We start from the raw sequence: 20690 nt of genomic DNA, 5'->3' as shown, positions 1-20690 counted from the left end.
CTCTTGCAAGCTCATTCTGAACTTTAGCCAGCCTGACTTTCCCTCTGCAACTGTTGGCTACTCAGGTACATTCCTCCTTTGTGATTTCTCCTTTCTTCCATTTCTTATACAGTGGTACCTCGCAAGACGAAATTAATTCGTTCTGCGAGTTTTTTCGCCTTGCAATTTTTTTCGTCTTGCGAAGCACGGATTTTGAAAAAGCTTCAAAAATCACCAAAGTCTTCAAAAACCTCAAAAAGGGCTACCACACCGCGTGCTATGAGTTGCTCCTCGAAGTCAAGTCGCAACTGCACCCCCTGAATGCACGGTTTCAAGAAAAAGGAAAGAAACAAACTTGCAAGACAAAGGAAACAAACTTGCAAGACGTTTTCGTCTTGCGAAGCAAGCCCTTAGGGAAATCCGTCTTGCGAAGCAACTCAAAAAACGAAAAACTCTTTCGTCTTGCGAGTTTTTCGTCTTACGAGGCATTCGTCTTGCGAGGTACCACTGTACATGCCCTTCTTAACTCTCAGCTCGTCTGCAAGCTCCTTAGCCCCACCAGTTTCCTTTTCTGCCTCCCGCTTTTCTTTCTTGTTGGTATTGTCTGCATTCGGGCCTTCAATATTTCTCCTCTTAGAAACTCCCATCCTTCTTGGACTCCCTTCTCATTGAGAACTTCCGATCACGGGATCACACCCAGTAGCTCCAGAGTGATTCCTCACTGGGTGAGATCCCAACGAATCAGAATGAAATCCAGCACCGGTATAAAAGGCATGTGAAAATGGACCTTCTCGTTGTTTGATGCAGGATATGAAAGGGGATGGGGTGGGGCAACGAATAGGGCCTTATGACTGCCCTTTCCTTGAAGCTCTCTGTACAGATGCCCTGGGAAGTGGCATATGGAGTCTCACCCAACTGCTAGACGCTCAGACAACGCCATGACAGTTCCTTCCGGCTTGTTTCATCTAGATCAAGGGAAGTAATAGTGCCACTGTATTCTGCTCTGGTCAGACCTCACCTGGAGTACTGTGTCCAGTTCTGGGCACCACAGTTCAAGAAGGACACTGACAAACTGGAACGTGTCCAGAGGAGGGCAACCAAAATGGTCAAAGGCCTGGAAACGATGCCTTATGAGGAACGGCTAAGGGAGCTGGGCATGTTTAGCCTGGAGAAGAGGAGGTTAAGGGGTGATATGATAGCCATGTTCAAATATATAAAAGGATGTCACATAGAGGAGGGAGAAAGGTTGTTTTCTGCTGCTCCAGAGAAGCGGACACGGAGCAATGGTTCCAAACTACAAGAAAGAAGATTCCACCTAAACATTAGGAAGAACTTCCTGACAGTAAGAGCTGTCGACAGTGGAATTTGCTGCCAAGGAGTGTGGTGGAGTCTCCTTCTTTGGAGGTCTTTAAGCAGAGGCTTGACAACCATATGTCAGGAGTGCTCTGATGGTGTTTCCTGCTTGGCAGGGGGTTGGACTCGATGGCCCTTGTGGTCTCTTCCAACTCTATGATTCTATGATTCTATGATTCTATGTTTCATTTAGCCTGTCACCGACGTCACATTTCCTGGCCTGGGTAAAGGTGCATGTAGAACAGAGGGTCTGTTCTCTCCCGCCCTTTAGTAAAAAGATTTGGCTTCTAGAAGCATACGGATAATTCCGGAAACCAAACTTGGAAGAGAAGGAGTCTTCTGCGCTTTCCAAACCATTGACAGCTGGATGCGGCAACAGTCTGAAATCCAGGGTTTCAGTTAGGGGGTCAGAATTAGAAACTCAGGTGTGTAAGCAAATCTCCAAATGGCGCTTTCAACCTTGGTTATGGTCACAATGGAAGGTCTCACCATTTTTTTTTGCACTGGAATTTAATAATAATAATGATGATGATGATGATGATGATGATGATACAGTGGTACCTCGAGTTAAGAACTTATTTTGTTCTGGAGGTCCGTTCTTAACCTGAAACTGTTCTTAACCTGAGGCACCACTTTAGCTAATGGAGCCTCCCACTGCTGCCGTGCTGCCGCTGCATGATTTCTGTTCTCATCCTGAAGCAAAGTTCTTAACCCGAGGTACTATTTCTGGGTTAGCGGAGTCTGTAACCTGAAGCGTATGTAACCTGAAGGGTCTGTAACCCGAGGTGCCACTGTATCTCCTTATATGAACCTGCCAAGGTGCAGAGATCCTCAGCTGAGTACCTTCTCTCAATCCCGTCATCATCAGAGGTATGGCTAGTGGGGACATAAGAGAGAGCCTTCTCCGTGGTAGCCCCCAGATTGCAGGATTGCCTCCCAAGAGAGGCTAGACTGCCCTCCTCCTTGTTATCCTTCTGCCAGCAGGCTAAGACCTTCCTGTTCAGACAGGCCTTTGGAAACTAAGGCGAAGGTGATGCTTAATTGTACAAAGAAGGGGTTAAATGCAGTACAGTGGTACCTCAGGTTACAGACGCTTGAGGTTACAGACTCCGCCAACCCAGAAATAGTACCTTGGGTTAAGAACTTTGCTTCAGGATGAGAACAGAAATCGTGCCCCAGCGGTGTGGCGGCAGCGGGAGGCCCCATTAGCTAAAGTGGTGCTTCAGGTTAAGAACACTTTAGCTAATGGGGCCTGCCGCACTGCCGCACAATTTTTGTTCTCATCCTGAAGCAAAGTTCTTAACCCAAAGTACTATTTCTGGGTTAGCGGAGTCTGTAACCTGAAGCATATGTAACCTGAAGAGTATGTAACCTGAAGCATCTGTAATCCGAGGTACCACTGTAATAATAATAATAATAATTATTATTATTATTATTATTATTATTATTATTATTATTTCACTTCTGTACTGCTTTATATTGTAAAGGAAAAAGATCTAAGAGCAGTTTACAACACATTGAAACATCAAATAAAACAACCCAGAATAAAACAGATTCAAACATGAAGGAAAATATTTCAGATCCTTCTCTAAGTGCCATTTTGCTTTCCCCATATTTATTTACCTACTTAATTTATTTAGCTGCCCCAGAGCAGAAAAACTCTACGAAGCTAGGGTGGTGTAGCAGTTAGAGTGTTGGACTAGGAACTGGGAGATGCGGGTTCAAATCCTCACTCCACCCTGAAGTTCACTGGGCGACCTTGGAATCAGTGACAGCATCTCAACCTACCTCACAGGGTCGTTGTGGGGATTAACTGAGGAAGGGAGGGTGAACCATGTACTCCTTGGAGAAAAAGGTGGGATAGAAATGCAGCAAATAAGCTTTTAACTGCTTAAGAAAGCTGGAGAGGCCAGCCAAACAGAGATGTCAGTTGCCAAGCCGGCAGCCGAAGATCTTCACATGGGCAGAATCGGACTCGTGTCGGTCGTAAATGGTGCCTGGCGGAGGATTTTTGCCAGCTGTACATGGGTTGGATGCCCATCTGTCATGGATGCTTTAGTTTAGATTCCTGCAGTTCAGAGGGTCAGACTAGATGATGCTTGAGGGTCCCTTCCAACTCTACATATCCATAATTCGAGGACTGAACCTGGGGCCATCTGCATGCAGCTGCTCCACTGCTGAGCTCAGGAGTGCCAGCTTGGCCCTGCAGCCGCGGGTGCCTGGGTCCTGGGTGCCATGCAGTGTTCATGGCCCTGGCACTGAAATTTGTGGGTGCCGTTCGTGGGGGATTTTGTGGGTGCTGGGGCACCCAGGGCTTCAGGGAGTTGGCACCTACAGCTGAGCTTATGGCCCTTCCGTCAAGACCTCGGATGGCACCTTCCTCGCATGACCGTGTCCCACCCCCAGTTTCTCTTCACTTGGGGGTGTCCAGGCGAGCAGACCTGCTTGAGTGCCACTAATAAATGCTCCTGGAAATTTAAAAACACGCGAGTCCCACGTGACGTTTAGGCTGCCTGAACGGCAGCGGTTGTGCATCAAAGACTCTTCTGAAGAGAGAGGCAGGGACAGGGAGAGAAGGAACATTTGCTGTATTATTATTTTTCCTCTTTGTTACCAAGCAACAAAGGGCTTTGGGGAGAGGGCCGGCCTCTACGTGGGGGTCAGCGCTTCCAACCAAGGGGGCGTGTATGGAGAGAGAGGCAGCCTTCTTCCTGCGTAAATGTCTTTGTCGCCCAGTCTCTGTGGAAATACGACAGGTGAGAGTTGTCATTCCCCTCTCCTCCTTTGGAAAGATGAAGAGGGTTATTGTTATTGTTGTTAGTACAATTACCGTATTTTTCCGTGTACAGTGGTACCTTGGGTTAAGTACTTAATTCGTTCCAGAGGTCCATTCTTAACCTGAAACTGTTCTTAACCTGAAGCACTACTTTAGCTAATGGGGCCTCCTGCTGCTGCCGCGCCGCCAGAGCACGATTTCTGTTCTCATCCTGAAGCAAAGTTCTTAACCTGAGGTACTATTTCTGGGTTAGCGGAGTCTGTAACCTGAAGCGTATGTAACCTGAAGCGTATGTAACCCGAGGTACCACTGTATAAGACGCCCCCTTTTTGGGGGGGCTCAGAATTAAGAAAATGCACTGTGTACCATCCGTGTATAAGACGACCCCTTATTTTAAACTTCAAAAATTTAGGAAAAAATATAGCCTTATACACGTAAAAATAAGGTAATTTATTAATCACCTTCTAAACCACTGTCTAGGCGATTCACATGTAAGGTGATTAAAAACAGCTAAAACCGCAAAAAAACCCCACCCCAAATATATTTAAAACAAGAATAAAACCCTGACAAGTGGACATGCGGTAAAGACCCCAGCAGATGGAGCCTGTCGAAACGAAAAGGTCTTCAACTTTTTCCGGAAAGTACAGACAGGGAGCTCCTGACATATCTCAACAGGAATGCTATTCCACAAGGCAGGTGCAACGTCACTAAAAGCCTTGCTCTGAGTTACTGCAGGGCAGCTTCTGCTGGAGAGATTGTGCTGCAGACGGCAGCGATCAACTTGGGATCTCTCAAATAACCTGGTCCCGAGTTGTATAAGGATTTACATGTTAGTAGGAACCAGTGGCGTAGCGTGGGGGGTGCAGGGGGGGCCGGCCGCACTGGGTGCAACATCTGGGGGGGGCGCGCTCGCCGCCTCCGGAGTCACCGAAGAGCCTCGGGCGCAGGCTGTAGCAGAGCCCCATGTCTCGCGGAACCGACGAGCTGTGCGCGCGTCCGGGCTGAAGGCGTCCGGCAGGCAGCGGCTCTCAGTGCTCGCCGCGGTCCCCGCGCGTCAGGGCCGCGGAGGGCGCGCCAGGCAGCCCCTCCTCACAGCCCCGCCGCCGCCACCACTGCAGCTGCTGGGCCATGTTGCATTTTCCTCGCCTCTCTGCCCTCCTCCTCCAGGCAAGCGGCGTTGTTTGGGCGGCAGCGCCAGCGGCAACTCGCCTCAGATCACCTGACACGGACCCCCCGCCGCCATGGCTACCTTACCGTAAATACCCCAGCCCAAGCAGCAGCAACAAGAAGCTGGCAGCGGCGGCAGGTTAGGGGTTAGGGGCGCAAATTACATGCCTTGCCCCGGGTGCTGACAACCCACGCTACGCCGCTGGTAGGAACACCCTGAAGTTGGCTTGGTAGCCCGTGCGAATCTGGGTGCCCCTGTAGCAAAAGTTTCACACCTGACTTCCTAGTTGCACCCGTGGAGGACCCACAGATAAGTTGTCCAATGCAGTTTTATCTTGGAGGAGAGAGACCTCGGTGGCTATGCTGTGCCTCCACCACTGGAGACTTTAATGCTTCTGAATGCCAGTTACCAGAGAGGAGAGGTCTGTTGTGCCCGGGCATCTGGTTGGGCACTATGAGAAGAGAATGCTGGACTAAGTCTGCCACCAGCCTGACACAAGTCATTCCTTATGTCCTTATCCACCAAAAAGGACCAGTATTTGCTGTTGTTGCCGCTTGCATTCTGCAAATGATGCGTACCTGAGTACGTCTCCCTCGCCACCATTTGTGTTGTGTTTCCTTCTGCGTTGAGATGCGTGGGGCAGAGGAACACAACAACAACAACAACAACAACAACAACAGCGTAACTCCAGCAATTTACAAAATGACGTACATTTCGCGAGTTGCGTAGTTTTGCCGCGGCAGACAGCGAAGCGACCAACTCGAGCTTTTTTTGGAGGAAGACGAACCGCAGGAGTGCAGAAACAGCGTGGCATGGGCGCAAAGGAAAATGGTGCTTTTTCCTGAAGGTTTGGTCTCTGCCGTGGCTCGATTTCTGAAAAACCAACCAAACCCAGAGATGCTTAGTCACGTTTGTGGGAGGCGATGTCCGCGGCTGAGCCTCGGCAGGGGAAAAGAGCTTTCAGCCCTCAACCCCTTGCGCAAATTGAGCGTGACGGGCGAGATCCAGCGCTGTGCACAAAGGCTTGTCCCCCTGCAAGGTCGCTGCTAATACAGGAAGGTTTTTTGGGGAGAGAAAAACCCGGAAGATGCAGTACAGTCCCAGGAGTGCATCTGCTGGGAGGCTAGGGGTTGGTGGGTTCCTTTTTTTGTTGTTGTTGTTAAAAAAAAAAATTATTGGCTGGCTCCTTGATGAGGTTGGAAATGAGAGGAGGAAGGATCTATGCTTGGACGCCTGGGGCCATTTAGCTTCAGTACATCACGCTAAAGAGAAGGTGGCTTGTGCCAGCGGATTGCTCTGCCGCTGGAGTTTTATTGCTGTCATTGTTGGTGTGTATCCTCCAGCACCTCTCCAATCGCTTCTCTCTCTCCCTCCCTCCTTAAAAACTCCCCAATAGGCCTTCCTTCTTCCTTTGATGGATCTGGTCCTGTCTGCCGTGTGCTTGAATTTGCAGCGCCTTCCTAATTGCTCAGCGCACCGTGTGTGGAATAAAATAGGCAAATCCCTCGCATCTCCCCCTCCACTGCAGGGAGCAGGGACATAGACTAAGACCAGAATGGCTTTTAAAAACCGGGGTGCGATTGGGGCCGGATCTGTCGTCCCTCGTTGCTCCTTTTTTATTCTAGCAGTGCTCATTCTCTTCCCCCATATGTGTGTTTTTTTCCATACATACACCCACAGTTGTCTGTTAACAGTCTTTTAAAATGAGCTTTCGGGGTGTTGTTTTGCTTAGATGTTCCTCAGGTTTCCCTCCCTGATGCTGCATTTTTCCCTTGCAAAAAAAAAAAGTGATATTTTTGGTGAAGGGCAACTGTAGTTATTTTTTTATTTTTATTTTTCATTTCTTGCCATATCTGTGGACTTTAGAGTGCTTTGCAGCGTGTGTGTTTTTTTAAAAATATATATATTATAAAAGCAATGTGTTCACCTCCTAAAACACCCCGCCCCCCGGCCAAAAACAAACAAAACCCCAACAGGAAAACAAGGAAGACCACATTTAAAACAGTACACATATCTGGCGGCTTAGGCCGCAATCCTGAATATCTACATTTTCTTGGGAGACTGAACTAGTCTTTATTGTGAGTAGACAAATACAGGTTGGCATTGTTAAAGGCCGAGATGGAAAAAGACACATTTGGCTGATGCCCAAGTGGCGTCGTTCTCAGTGCCAGGTGAGTTTCTCCAGCATAGGGGGTGGGTGGGGAAACCTTTAATAGTCCGAGGGGTGCCTTGCCTTGCGGGTAATGTTCAGAGGGAGGTGCCACAAGGCAGGAGGAGGCGGATGGGGCCAGAGGGGAAAAACAGGGATGGGAAGAGACATCAGTGCCATCGGCTACGGTCCAGCCATGCAAAAAACAAAAAACAAAACAGGTACTTTTATACATCCAAACTCACATCTTTCCATCCAGGCAAGGAAGAGGCATCATCATAGCTTAGCTAGGCAACGGGAGAGCAAGAAAAGACCTGTGAAGGACATCCCATGGTTGGTGGGGAGTAATAGACTCATAGAATTGTAGAGTTGGAAGGGACACTGAGAGTCATCTAGTCCAGCCCCTTGCAATAAATAATAACAACAACAACAACAACAACAACAACATTTATTATACCCTATCCCCAGCCAAAGCTGGGCTCAGGGTGGCTAACACCAGTAAAATTACAGTAAAAACATAATAGGGGGGAACCAATTTAAAATACAGGTTAAAATGCAATTTAAAATGCTGCCTCATTTTAAAAGTCAAACCCATAAGGGGAGGGAAACATAAGGGTCAGACTGAGTCCAAACCAAAGGCCAGGCGGAACAGCCCCGTCTTCCAGGCCCTGCGGAAAGATGTCAGGTCCCGCAGGGCCCTAGTCTCTTGGGACGGAGCGTTCCACCAAGTCGGGGCCAGTACTGAAAAGGCCCTGGCCCTACAGAAGACCAATCTAACCACCTTGTGACTTGGGACCTCCAAAATGTTGTCATTTGTGGACCTTAAGGTCCTCCATGGGGCATACCAGGAGAGGAGGTCCCGTAGGTACGTGGGTCCTAGGCCGCATAGTATTGCAGTATTTTTTATTTTTGCCCAACGTGGTGCTCGAACCTACGACCCAGAGATTAAGAGTCTGCTGGTCTTCTGATTGAGTTATCCCAGGTCCTGAGGCCCAGATGGGCCTGGAAGGGGGGTAGGTAGCTCTGGGGCATTAATCTTTGTGGAGGGATGGACCTACCGAAGCAGGTTTAGGTTAGGGTGGGTGTACATTTCGACGTGGCGGCGATCTCTCCCTCACTTTTAAAGCAGTCCGGCTATTGCTCCCTTTGAATAGGTGGGCTAGATCACCCCATGGGAATATAGCGACATGTCACAATGTTATGTTGTTCCCTGGGGCATTCTGGGCTGGCAAAGATGGCTGCTCCCATGGGTCCCACTGACGAGCGTGGGCTTTCAGTCCGTGAGCAGGAACATTAAGGCCCTGTGCATTAAGACACCATTTGTCATTTCACACTCTTCAGCTTGGGAGTGCAGGTTCTGACCCATCGCTAACATGGTGCAGGGCAGCCTTCCCCAACTTGGTGCCCTCCAATGTCTGGAGCTGCAGCTCCCATCAGCCCCGCCAACCATATGACACCGAAGGCCTGATTCTGACATGGTGCGCTAGGGTTGGTATTTGCAAGGTGCCCTCCACACCTGCAGAACATACAGTGGTTGGTGTGGAAGTATCAGCAGCCAAATCACAAAGGCATGATTGCTAGGCAAGCAATAGCACCATGGAGTTTCAGAACCAGTATAGAAGGGACTCTTTGACGTCTAGGATTGCCATACTGTATTCCCAAAAGCTTTTTTTTCTTTTTCTCAAGGATATAAAGTTATTGAGCTTTTTGGGGAACCTCTCTCCATAAAATCTAAGTTTTGGCCTTTATTCAAATTTTAAAATGTTAAATATTAACTCCTCCCCATGCCATATGTCTGCGTTTCCCCGGACATTTTGCCAATTTCCCGAAAATCTGCCTGGACACCATTTTCCGGCCGAAAACCCGGACGTACGGCAGCCCTAATGAAGTCATATCTAAGACCCTCCAAGTATCCCTATTTTCCAGGGACAGTCCCAGATTTACAGAAGCCGTCCCAGTTTCTGATTTGATCCCAGAATGTCCTTAGGACATCCCTATTTTTATCAGAGATATATTGGAGGTTATGGAATTACGCGGCCGTCAAGCCAAGGAGATAAGTAACTCTACAACCTTTAGAAGACATCTGAAGGCAGCCTTGTATAGGGAAGTTTCTTAAATGTTTTATTATGTTTTTATATATGTTGGAAGCTGCCCAGAGTGGCTGGGGAAACCCAGTCAGATGGGCAGGGTATGAATAATAAGATTTATTACTATTATTATTATTATTATTAATCCTGTCACTGCACACTCTTCTTCTTACCTGCAATGGGTTAGGGTACGGGTAAGCTCTCCTCCAAAATGGCTGCTGTTCTCTCTCTCAAGAAAAAATGGAGTGTCCCGTTTTTTTCCAGGACACTTGCAGGGTATGGGGGAACAGGCCACCCGCTTCGAGAACCACTGGGCAAGTTATTGAATGCAATACTAAGCCAGATGGGCTAATGGGCTAACTCAGTATCCCTGCGCTCCTGCGGGTTTGTGGGGGGTAGGCCAAAGAATAAAAAATAACTATTAAAAGTCGGTTTGCAGGTAGGAGGAATGGGTTTAAAGGCATGTCCCAAATCTTTGAAAAACACAAGGGCTGCAGCTGCAGCTGAGGTCCTAATGCTCTGGCTTTGGCAAGTAGCCAGAGAGGTGTCCAAGCCGGACTGAGGCTAATGCCCGTCGCATCTCTGCCGATGCCCAAGCCGGAACAGATGGCAGAGAGAAGAGCAACAGGCCTGTTGTCATGGCAAAAGTACTCAGATAGGGGAGAGAGGTTGAGGGGAGGAGGAGGGTGGCTTAGTGGCTGGCCATGACTCGGAAGCCAGAGAGAGCTTTCTGCTTCTCCCTCCCTCTCCTGTTTCCTGGGGCCTACGAATTCATGGCCGCCAACGTCCCCGGTACAACGGCAAGCAATCCTGTGTCTGTCTCTGCCTCCCTTGGGGCTGATGGGGATCAGCGGACGTCTCCGAAGGCTGTGAGGTGGGGCTGCAGAACGGGGCACAGATGCAATTCCTTTTGCGGAGCGATTTGCTTGTGGCGAGCCATTCCGCACATGTGGTTCTTGCCGCTTAAGCCGGCGGAGGAGGCGCCTGGGGGCAGAGAGTTGTTGCCAGAATCCATCCGAGGGCGGGCCGCTCTATTTGCACACGTTAATTCTCTCAAACGCAAGACCGTTCGGAATGGCCTAGCACCGGAGACTGCGGCGACGAGGGTGGGAAGACTGTCGTTTACCAAGCGGTAACATGTCACGGTGCTACAGTACCATCCTGGGTAAACTGATTCTGCCCCGCGATGAAAGAGACATCGTAGGATATGCTGGGTCTCATCTCTAATAATAAAAACTGCTGGTTATGACCTATAAAGCTCTCTATGCCTTGCCCCGAAAGATCATTACAGTGGTACCTCGGGTTAAGAACTTAATTCGTTCTGGGGGTCCATTCTTAACCTGAAACTGTTCTTAACCTGAGGCACCACTTTAGCTAATGGAGCCTTGCGCTGCCGCTGCATGATTTCTGTTCTCATCCTGAAGCAAAGTTCTTAACCCGAGGTACTATTTCTGGGTTAGCGGAGTCTGTAACCTGAAGCGTATGTAACCTGAAGGGTCTGTAACCCGAGGTGCCACTGTATCTCCTTATATGAACCTGCCAAGGTGCAGAGATCCTCAGCTGAGTACCTTCTCTCAATCCCGTCATCATCAGAGGTATGGCTGGTGGGGACATAAGAGAGAGCCTTCTCCGTGGTAGCCCCCAGATTGCAGGATTGCCTCCCAAGAGAGGCTAGACTGCCCTCCTCCTTGTTATCCTTCTGCCAGCAGGCTAAGACCTTCCTGTTCAGACAGGCCTTTGGAAACTAAGGCGAAGGTGATGCTTAATTGTACAAAGAAGGGGTTAAATGCAGTACAGTGGTACCTCAGGTTACAGACGCTTGAGGTTACAGACTCCGCCAACCCAGAAATAGTACCTTGGGTTAAGAACTTTGCTTCAGGATGAGAACAGAAATCGTGCCCCAGCGGTGTGGCAGCAGCGGGAGGCCCCATTAGCTAAAGTGGTGCTTCAGGTTAAGAACAGTTTCAGGTTAAGAACGGACCTCCAGAACGAATTAAGTTCTTAACCCGAGATACCACTGTATTCACTATAAGACACAATTCAAAACTGCAGTTTTGAATTGTGTTTTAACATTAGGCTGCTGTCAGGGCAACCTGGATTTTAATTGCTGGCTCTAAATGTGATTCAATGTATTTTGACTCTTGCTTTTCAGCTAGTTTGATTTTATTATGTTGTATTTTTAATGGTGTTTTTAAAATAATAATTATAATAAAAATAATAATTTATTACCAATACCCCACCCATCTGGATGGGCCTCCCCAACCTCTCTGGGCAGCTTCCAACAGGATATTAAAAACACAATAAAAGATCAAATATTAAAAACTTCCCTAAACAGGGCTGCCTTCAGATTTCTTCTAAACGTTAGATAGTTGTTTATTTCCTTGACATCTTATGGGAGGGTGTTCCACAGGGCGGGCGCCACTACTGAGAAGGCCCTCTGCCTGGTTCCCTGTAACCTCACTTCTTACACTTCTTACAAGGCTGGACCTCAGTGTCCAGGCAGAACGATGTGGGTGGAGACACTCCTTCAGGTATACTGGGCCGAGGCCGTTTATGGCTTTCAAGGTCAGCACCAACATATTGAATTGAACTTGGAAATGTACTGGGAGCCAATGTAGGTCTTTCAGGACCGGTGTCATATGGTCTCGGCAGCTGCTCCCAGTCACCAGTCTAGCTGCCGCATTCTGGATTAGTTGTAGTTTCCATGTCACCTTCAAAGGCAACCCCATGTAGAGCGCATAGCAGTAGTCCAAGCGGGAGATAACCAGAGCATGCACCACTTTGGCGAGACAGTCCACGGGCAGGTAGGGTCTCAGCCTGCGTACCAGATGGAGCTGGTAGACAGCCGTCCTAGACACAGAATTGACCTGCGCCTCCATGGACAGCTGTGAGTCCAAAATGACTCCCAGGTGTGCACTTGGTCCTTCAGGGGCACAGTTACCAAAATTCAGGACCAGGGAGTCCTCCACACCAGCCCTCCCTCTGTTGTAGCCTGCCCTGAATCCCAGCTTGGGAGAAAAGCATGGTGTAAATATAGGCATTCCCTCATTAAGCACATTCAAGTCACACGCAACCATGTATGGTGCCAGAAACCTGGAAGAGCCCCAACAAAGTCCCGCTGTGCTACTGGCTCATGTGGGTACCCTCCCTGGAGCCAAAGAGAAGGTCCCTTTCGAGCTCTGGGGACAGTCTCCTCACGGGCCAGAGGTGTAGAGAGTCGTCCCCCCTCCTTATGCACATGTCAATTATGCACGCAGAAGGCCAGAACATGACCCCCACATAAGCGGGGAGTCGCCTGTACACTGAACAATAAATAACAATAACTTTTACGGCTGCAGTGTTTAATCAGTTAAGCAGGTTCATCAATTAAATATCTCAAGAAGCATCTTAATTATCATGCAATGTGCCTGAAAGCTGCCGTCCGCATCCGTTGTGCCTCTTCCTCAGTGTCCTAAGTGCCGTTCTGCGTTGGACACCAGCTCTGGCACCTGCAGTTGGCATCAAACACGGATGCTGGCAACCAGATGGGTGGGGTATAAATAATAAATTATTATTATTATTATAACCAGTGGGGTGACTTGGAGGCAGTAAAACGGGGACGAGGAGGTAGATTGAGAACTTGAACTCAGAACATTTAAACCCTGGCTGGGTGATGAATGGAGAGAGAAAGGGAAGGGAAGGAGAGCACAGGGAGAAGGAGGGAGATACTGGGATATGGGGCGAAAGGGGGGCAGGAAGGGATAGTGACCCGGAAAGTTACCTGGGGTCAAAGGAGATTAGATGGAGGAATTAGGGAAGGGGGAGAATTTAGATCCAGTTCAAACTTAAAAGGCGGCACACAATTTTGCAAACTGAAACACAGCCCCCTCCGAAATTCTCACTACTCTGAATTTCGTAATGGAATTCTCCAGGGAAGTAGAATAATAGAACTGCAGAGTTGGGTAAAGGTAAAGGGACCCCTGACCATTAGGTCCAGTTGCGGACGACTCTGGGGTTGCGGCGCTCATCTCACTTTATGTGGCCAGCATGACTAAGCCACTTCTGGCTAACCAGAGCAGCGCACGGAAACACCGTTTACCTTCCCGCCGGAGCGGTACCTATTTATCTACTTGCACTTTGACATGCTTTTGAACTGCTGGGTTGGCAGGAGCTGGCACCGAGCAACGGGAGCTCACCCTGTTGCGGGGATTCGAACCACCGACCTTCTGATTGGCAAGTCCTAGGCTCTGTGGTTTAACCCACAGCACCACCTGCGTCCCCAAATACCATGTAGTCCAACCCGCTTCAGTGTAGGAATCCCAGCTAAAGCACCCATGACAGGTAGCCATCCAACCTCTGCATAAAAACCTCGTAGGAAGGAGAGTCCACAACCGTCCGAGGGAGCAAACCAGACTGCCTCTTTCCTTACAGAGATCAGCAGAGGGGGCCCCCTTACAAGTTCCTCTGCCTTCAGAGGCTCAGGGTGGGTGGCCTAGTAGAGGGTCTTCTCTGTGGTGGCTCCTAAGCTGTGGAACTCCCTTACTAAAGAGGGGGGGGGGGTGTGGCAGCTTCATTATACAGCTTCTGGCGAGTGCTGAACACACACCTTTTTGCCCTGGTTTTTGACACTTGAGGTGTATATTTTAAGGACCCTCCTTCTTTTTGGAGTTGTCGGTTGTGTCACACTGTTCTTAATCTTTTCAATGTTGTGATCTCCCCTGGGACCTTAGGGTGAAGGGGGGTTTAATCAATGATAATGATACTGCCATACTCTCCAACATGTTGGGTCCTCAAACCGGGATGCACATCTTTCCGGCTGTGCCCCTGTGTGAGTCGCATGACCCACGTGAGATCACGGAGCCCCGAAGACGCAAGCATGGCACATGTGTTTTGGGGTGCCTCACAAAATTGCACCCCCCAAAAGCGCTTTGCACAAACTCAAAATGCTTTCATTTAGGTCACATCCACATTCAGGGTACATTTAATTGCTTCCCCCAAAGAACTTTCAGGATGTATAATTCATTAAGGATGCTGAAAAGTGTAGTTCTGCGAAGGGCAAACTAAAGTTCCCATGATTCTTTGGTGGAATCCACAAAGTGATTGTGACCTACACACACACACACACACACACACCTAGAATTAAGTAGGTGCCGGTAAATAGATATGGGGACAGCAAAACATCACTTGGAAAGGGATCTAAAATATTTTCCTTGAAGCTTGAATTTGTTTTTTGTTGTTGTTGTTGTTGTTCTGTATTGTTTTATTTGATGTTTTAAAGTGTTGTAAACCGCTTTGAGATTCTCTACCCCCCCCCCTAAAATATAAAGCCGTACAGTCATACCTTGGGTTACAGCCGCTTCAGGTTGTGTTTTTTCAGGTTGCGGACCGCTGAAACCCAGAAGTACCGGAACAGGTTACTTCTGGGTTTCGGCGGTTGCGCATGTGCAGAAGCGCTAGATCTAGCTATGCGCATGTGCCGAATCGCAACCCGCGTGTGCGCAGACACAAGTTGCGAACGCTGCAGGTTGCGAACGCTGCGGGTTGCGAACGCTGCGGGTTGCGAACGTGCATCCCGCATGGATCACATTCACAACCCAAGCGTTCACTGTATAGAAGCACTCCAGAAAGCAGGGGCAGCCTCTGGTAAACAGAGGACAGCTGGTGCATGAATGCAGAGCGATTCCTGGTCGCATGGTGTGGCCGTGAGGTGCAAGAGGCGAGTGCACTCTCCCCGCGAACCGAGCATGCACCCCGCTGCGCTCCCCAGAACCTCCTGCAATGCGCAGCAGCCTCGTGACGTATGCGCCTTGGCAGAGAAATTGACGTGCAAAGGGTTCCCCAGAGGGGCAGGGTTTGAAAGCCACTACATGAGATCTGGCGGGGGGGGCGCTCAGAGAGGTTTTGCATGGATCTTTGTCAGCTCTTCCTAGCGGTGAGAGCTGGGAGGCTCTCAAGCGAGAGAGAGAGAGAGAGAGAGAGAGAGAGAGCGCTTCCTAAGTCAGGGAGAGAGAGGGAAAAGGTGCTTCAGAAGGGTCTGGTGGGCGTATTGAACCAGAACGAGGAAGCTGCGAGTGGAGAGGCGCTGTGTTTTAGTCAAATGTGAAATGCATTTATTAAGAAGCATTAGCCGTTGCCAGGAAGAACGAGCTTTAGAGATCTTGGGAAAGAGGGGGAATGAAATAGATTTAGATGGTTGGCCCTACAGAGAGCCCGGAAGGTTTCCCACCCACCCCCCAACTCTGATCCTCCTTTTTCATGCACCCCTAATGCTGGGGACCTCATCTTAGCACCCCATCTTTCTCCACTGATAGACTCTAGGCTTTCTTCCATGCTCCCCCATAAGTCCTCCCAGAACACTGACACTCGTTCTCCCATCCCTGTGGAAATCCTTCCCCCCATCTTTTCCACAAAGCTTTTAATAGAATTGTAGGGTTGGAAGGGACCCTGATAATCATCTAGCCCAACCTCTGCACTAAAGCCAGATTCTCTTAGAAAATCCAAAAAAACCCCACAACTCTGGTCTTCTTAAAACCACATCTACATGTGGCGTGTGGACGTTTTTTGTCTGACCCAGTGCCCTCTCCGAAGTGTGGAAAGTCAGTCCATGAGGGTTGGAGGTGGAAAGAGCGAATAATGGAAAACCTGAGGGTCGATGCAGAAACTCGACATTTTAAAAACCGCATGCCAGAGATTACCTCTTTCATACCGCTAGAATCCGTGGGGATCCAATGAAGCAGAATGTTGGAAGAAACGGCACAGATAAAAAGCACAGTGTTAATCTGTGGAACTCGCTGCCACCGGAGGCAGCGACGACCACCGACTTAGATGGCCTTGAAGTGGGTTAGACAAATTCATGGAAGAGAGGGCTGTTGATGGTAACTAGACCCAGCCGTTACTTTCTCTCCTTCACAGCTGGAGGCAGCAAATGTTTCTGAATATCAGTTGCTGGAAACCCCAGAAAGGAAGAATGATCTTGTGCTCAGTGCCTGCTTATGGGGTTCCTGTAGGCATCTGATTGGCCACTGTGAGAACAGGTTGCTGGACTAGATGGGCCACTGGCCTGATCCTGCAAGCTTGCCTTAGTTTTTAGGCATGGACTTCAAAGTGACAAGCTAATTTCAGAAACTCTCTGGGTTTTGTAGGCAAGCATGGGCGGCCCCTAGCTGCGTGGTAGGCGTGCATTTTGTCGTTCATGAAGCAAGCCGTGTTCTTGGCTGAGGGAGGAGGCAGCGAGGCGTTGGAAGGCCAGTGAGCAGGCCGCCAGAGGTGAATGAGGCTTCCGCTGCTCCTGGCTTGGGAACATTGCTGGCAGGCCTCTCCCAACATCTTTTAAAAATAAAGGCTGGTTTTCATCCGCAAGCTTGATGCTTTGTGATGGCTTCTGAGAGAAAAAGCAGGGTGGGATGAGGACTGGGTGGGAAGGAGCAGCAACCTGCATGGGAATTTGTTTTTCGGTAATATGCAGCCCCCATCCTTCAATTGCCCCCTACTCTTCCTCGAGCAAGGAGGTGCAAATTTTCCCCGCCCCGTTCCCCAGGGCTCCATTAGGCCCGCATCTAAAGCCTTTCCCTTCGCTTGGCTGCCCCTCCGTAGGAATAAAAGGAATTCTAAAAGACTGCCCGGCAAGGGCCCGCCATTCACCCTTTCCATGGAAACGAGGGGATGAGGGCTGCACTCCAGATTTGGCCCGCAGGAGGGGCCGGGGAAGAAAAGGGAGGTGTTTTTTTGTTGTTGCAGAAGAGAGAAACCTTTGGGAAAGAGGGGTGGAGGAAGAACAATTGCTTTCCTTCCTCTTCCTCTCCTGCCTGTGGAGGAGCAGAGGTGTCAGGGGGTTCCCTCCTCCTGCAGAACTGAAGACTGGCCTGGGTGTAAGGGCCACCATCCGTGGCGGTGCGGGTGTGCGTAGAGCCAGTGGTGGACCTAATAATAATAACAACTTATTATTTATACCCCGCCCATCTGGCTGGGTTTCCCCAGCCACTCTGGGTGGCTCCCAACAGAATGTTAAACGGAATAAAACTTCATACATTAAAAACTTCCCTATACAGGGTTGCCTTCAGAAGTCTTCTAAAGGTTGGATAATTGCTCATCTCCTTGGCTTGTGGGTCACATAACTCCATACCCTCCAACATTTCTTCGATGAAAACAGGGACGTCCTAAGGGAAAGCGGGGCATTCTGGGATCAAATCAGAAACTGGGATGGCTTCTGTAAATTTAGGACTGCCCCTGGAAAATAGAAACACTTGGAGGGCTTGGAATACGTCATCCTTAGGGCTACTGTACATCCGGGTTTCCGGCTGGAAAATGGCGTCCAGGCGGATTTTTGGCAAATCGACAAAAGGTCCGGGGAAACCCAGACGTATGGCAAGGGGAAGTTTAATATATTTTTTTAGAAAATCGTTTAAAAATTCAAGTCAGAAACCAGGACAGCTTCTGTAAATCCAGGACTGTCTCTGGAAAATAGGGAAACTTGGAGGGTCTGCCTCTGTGCTGCTGACTCTCAAACTTTGGGATGGTTGAAATAGATGCAACAACAAAAAATCAATTTGCCTTGTGCAACTCAAATTGGGTCTACCAGACCCACAATTTTCAAGCAATGTGGACTAAAGTTACTTATGGGACCCCTCTGGGATTGTTGTTGTTGTTTAGTCGTTTAGAGCACGGCAGGCACTCCTGTCTTCCACTGCCTCCCACAGCTTGGTCAAACTCATGCTGGTAGCTTCGAAAACACTATCCAACCATCTCGTCCTCTGTCGTCCCCTTCTTTTTGTGCCCTCCATCTTTCCCAGCATCAGGGTCTTTTCCAGGGAGTCTTCTCTTCTCATGAGGTGGCCAAATTATTGGAGCCTCAGCTTCAGGATCTGTCCTTCCAGTGAGCACTCAGGGCTGATTTCCTTAAGAATGGACAGGTTTGATCTTCTTGCAGTCCGTGGGACTCTCAAGAGTCTCCTCCAGCACCATAATTCAAAAGCATCCATTCTTCGGCGATCAGCCTTCTTTATGGTCCAGCTCTCACTTCCATACATCACTACTGAGAAAACCATAGCTTTAACTATACGGACCTTTGTTGGCAAGGTGATGTCTCTGCTTTTTAAGATGTTGTCTAGGTTTGTCATTGCTTTTCTCCCAAGAAGCAGGCGCCTTTTAATTTTGTGGCTGCTGTCACCATCTGCAGTGATCATGGAGCCCAAGAAAGTAAAATCTCTCACTGCCTCCATTTCTTCCCCTTCTATTTGCCAGGAGGTGATGGGACCAGTGGCCCTGATCTTCGTTTTTTTGATGTTGAGCTTCAGACCATATTTTGCGCTCTCCTCTTTCACCCTCATTAAAAGGTTCTTTAATTCCTCCTCACTTTCTGCCATCAATGTTGTGTCATCTGCATATCTGAGATTGTTGATATTTCTTCTGGCCTCTGGGATTAGGGGCCCTGAAATTTGAGCTTTTTTAGTTTCTCCCCCCCCCCTTTTTTTGGAGCTTCTTTAGTTTCATAGTATATCTGACCCTGCATGGAGATCTGGCCCTGTATTGAAACACCCTTTGACTAACAGGTTAGGAGGGACTACCGCTATGGCAAATGGCCTGAGGGCCAGTCTCATTTCCCAGATGGCGGCCTGTATTTGTCTCCCGCCGTGTTGTGCTTTTCTCATGAGCAAAGCTGCATCTGCACTATAATTTTGAAGCACTAACAGGCCACATTTAGCAGTCGTGGCTCCCCGCCACCCACCCAAAGGATTCTGGGAACTGTAGCTTCGTTAAGGGTGCAGGGAGTTGTGACGACACCCCTGCTCCCTTCACGGAGCTATAATTCCCAGAGTTCCCTGGGAAGAAGGAATGGCGGTGGCTGTTGTTGTTGTTTCCTAAATAGATTCAGGTATTGGCCAATTACTTATAATGGCATTTATTACAGCAACATGCTCCAGCTGCCGCCTGGCCAAAATGGCCGCTGGAATGGTTGCTAAACGTTGGGAATTGCGACTCCCAAGAATCTTTGGGAGAAGACATGACTGTTCAAAGCAGTATATAGTAGGGCTTTAAATGTATAGCACAGATGTGTCTGTTCTTCAGATCTAGGCCTGGCCTAGGTCATTTTTTGCTTTCTCCCATTCCTGGTCAAGGTGCCTATAACCCAAGGCCAGCCAAGTAATTTTAACAGCTGAGGCATGTATCTCATGAGTTCCTCACCTCCTCTCCAGCAGTAAAAATCCCCCAATAATAAATTAAGTAGTCAGCAATTTGCTGCCCTATCGTGGCAGCCAAAATCAGTTGTCTGAGCCTTGGGATTTATATGAAGGGCGGGGTATACCATAAATAATCGACGCCAGTAAAACCAAAGTCCTCCTCTCTGTCACCCCTTTTAATCCTTGCAAGAGCCCTGTGAGGGAGGTTAGGGGAAAACATAGGCCACCCAGTGAGCTGTGTGGCTGAATGGAGATTTGAACTCGGAACTCCTCAGCCCTAGCCTGACACTCCAACCACTACTCCATGCAGGCGGCCTTGAGGGCCATACCCCTCGACATTCCACACAGAAGGAGATCTGGGGCATGTTTGTAACACGCCCGTTCTCTCAGCCAAAGATTGCGGCCCAGCCTTTGCCCAACTTGTTCCTTATAGCTGAAAGCTTTCTTCCAAGCATTCTCTGCTGCGATAATTTCTCCTCCGTGGCCCAACCCTCCCGCCATTGATTTGAAAAGCCCAGAGAGCTGCAACCCTTTGGTTAACAACCTGCTTGGAAAACGGAATTGTCTTGCAGTCAGAATCTACTTCAGCAGCTGCAGCGGGTGTGAATGGCAGGTTGCTCCAGGCATGGCATTTTAGGGTTTATGCTAATGTGTTCACCTGCATGTGCAGCAGAGGCAAGATCGATCCATTGCAATGGCACCCCATCAGAAGGAGGGCTCAGTTTCAATGGTGGAACGCAATAGGGTCCAATTCCCAGCATCTTCAGGTAGGACTGGGATTTGCAATATGTGTTATTGTTGGTCAGAGAACGTCATTTGGCAGCCATGCAAATGTTAGAGATATTTCTGCATTGCAGAAGATTGGACTAGATGATCCTCAGCCTCCCTTCCAACTCTACAGGCCCTGTGAATCTATGAAATCCTGTGCCAATCTGTGCAAACAAGGATGTGCTAGCTGAAACAATGGCCTGACTTGCTAGGCTAGGCTCCACTTGATTTACTCTTTTATTCGTAACAATGA

At 49.0% G+C, this 20690-nt stretch overlaps 1 protein-coding gene across 2 annotated transcripts in view; it reads left to right on the top strand.

Moving 5' to 3' along the window:
- The window catches only part of RAI1 (retinoic acid induced 1), a 219806-nt gene that overhangs the window by 45648 nt on the left and 153468 nt on the right, over positions 1 to 20690 (top strand). The window contains exon 1 of one of the 2 annotated variants that reach the window (XM_079953660.1): positions 19243 to 19362. The exons of the other annotated variant lie outside the window; for it this stretch is intronic. The gene's annotated coding sequence lies outside the window, so the exon portion shown is untranslated. Of the gene's footprint in view, positions 1 to 19242; positions 19363 to 20690 lie in introns of those variants that run through there. 2 annotated transcript variants of the gene reach the window in all.

The sequence above is a fragment of the Podarcis cretensis genome (assembly GCF_951804945.1).
Source record: "Podarcis cretensis genome assembly, chromosome: 14".
NCBI classification, from domain to species: Eukaryota; Metazoa; Chordata; class Lepidosauria; order Squamata; family Lacertidae; genus Podarcis; species Podarcis cretensis.
Note: the sequence above shows the minus strand (reverse complement) of the source record. Positions and strands in the feature narration are given on the sequence as shown.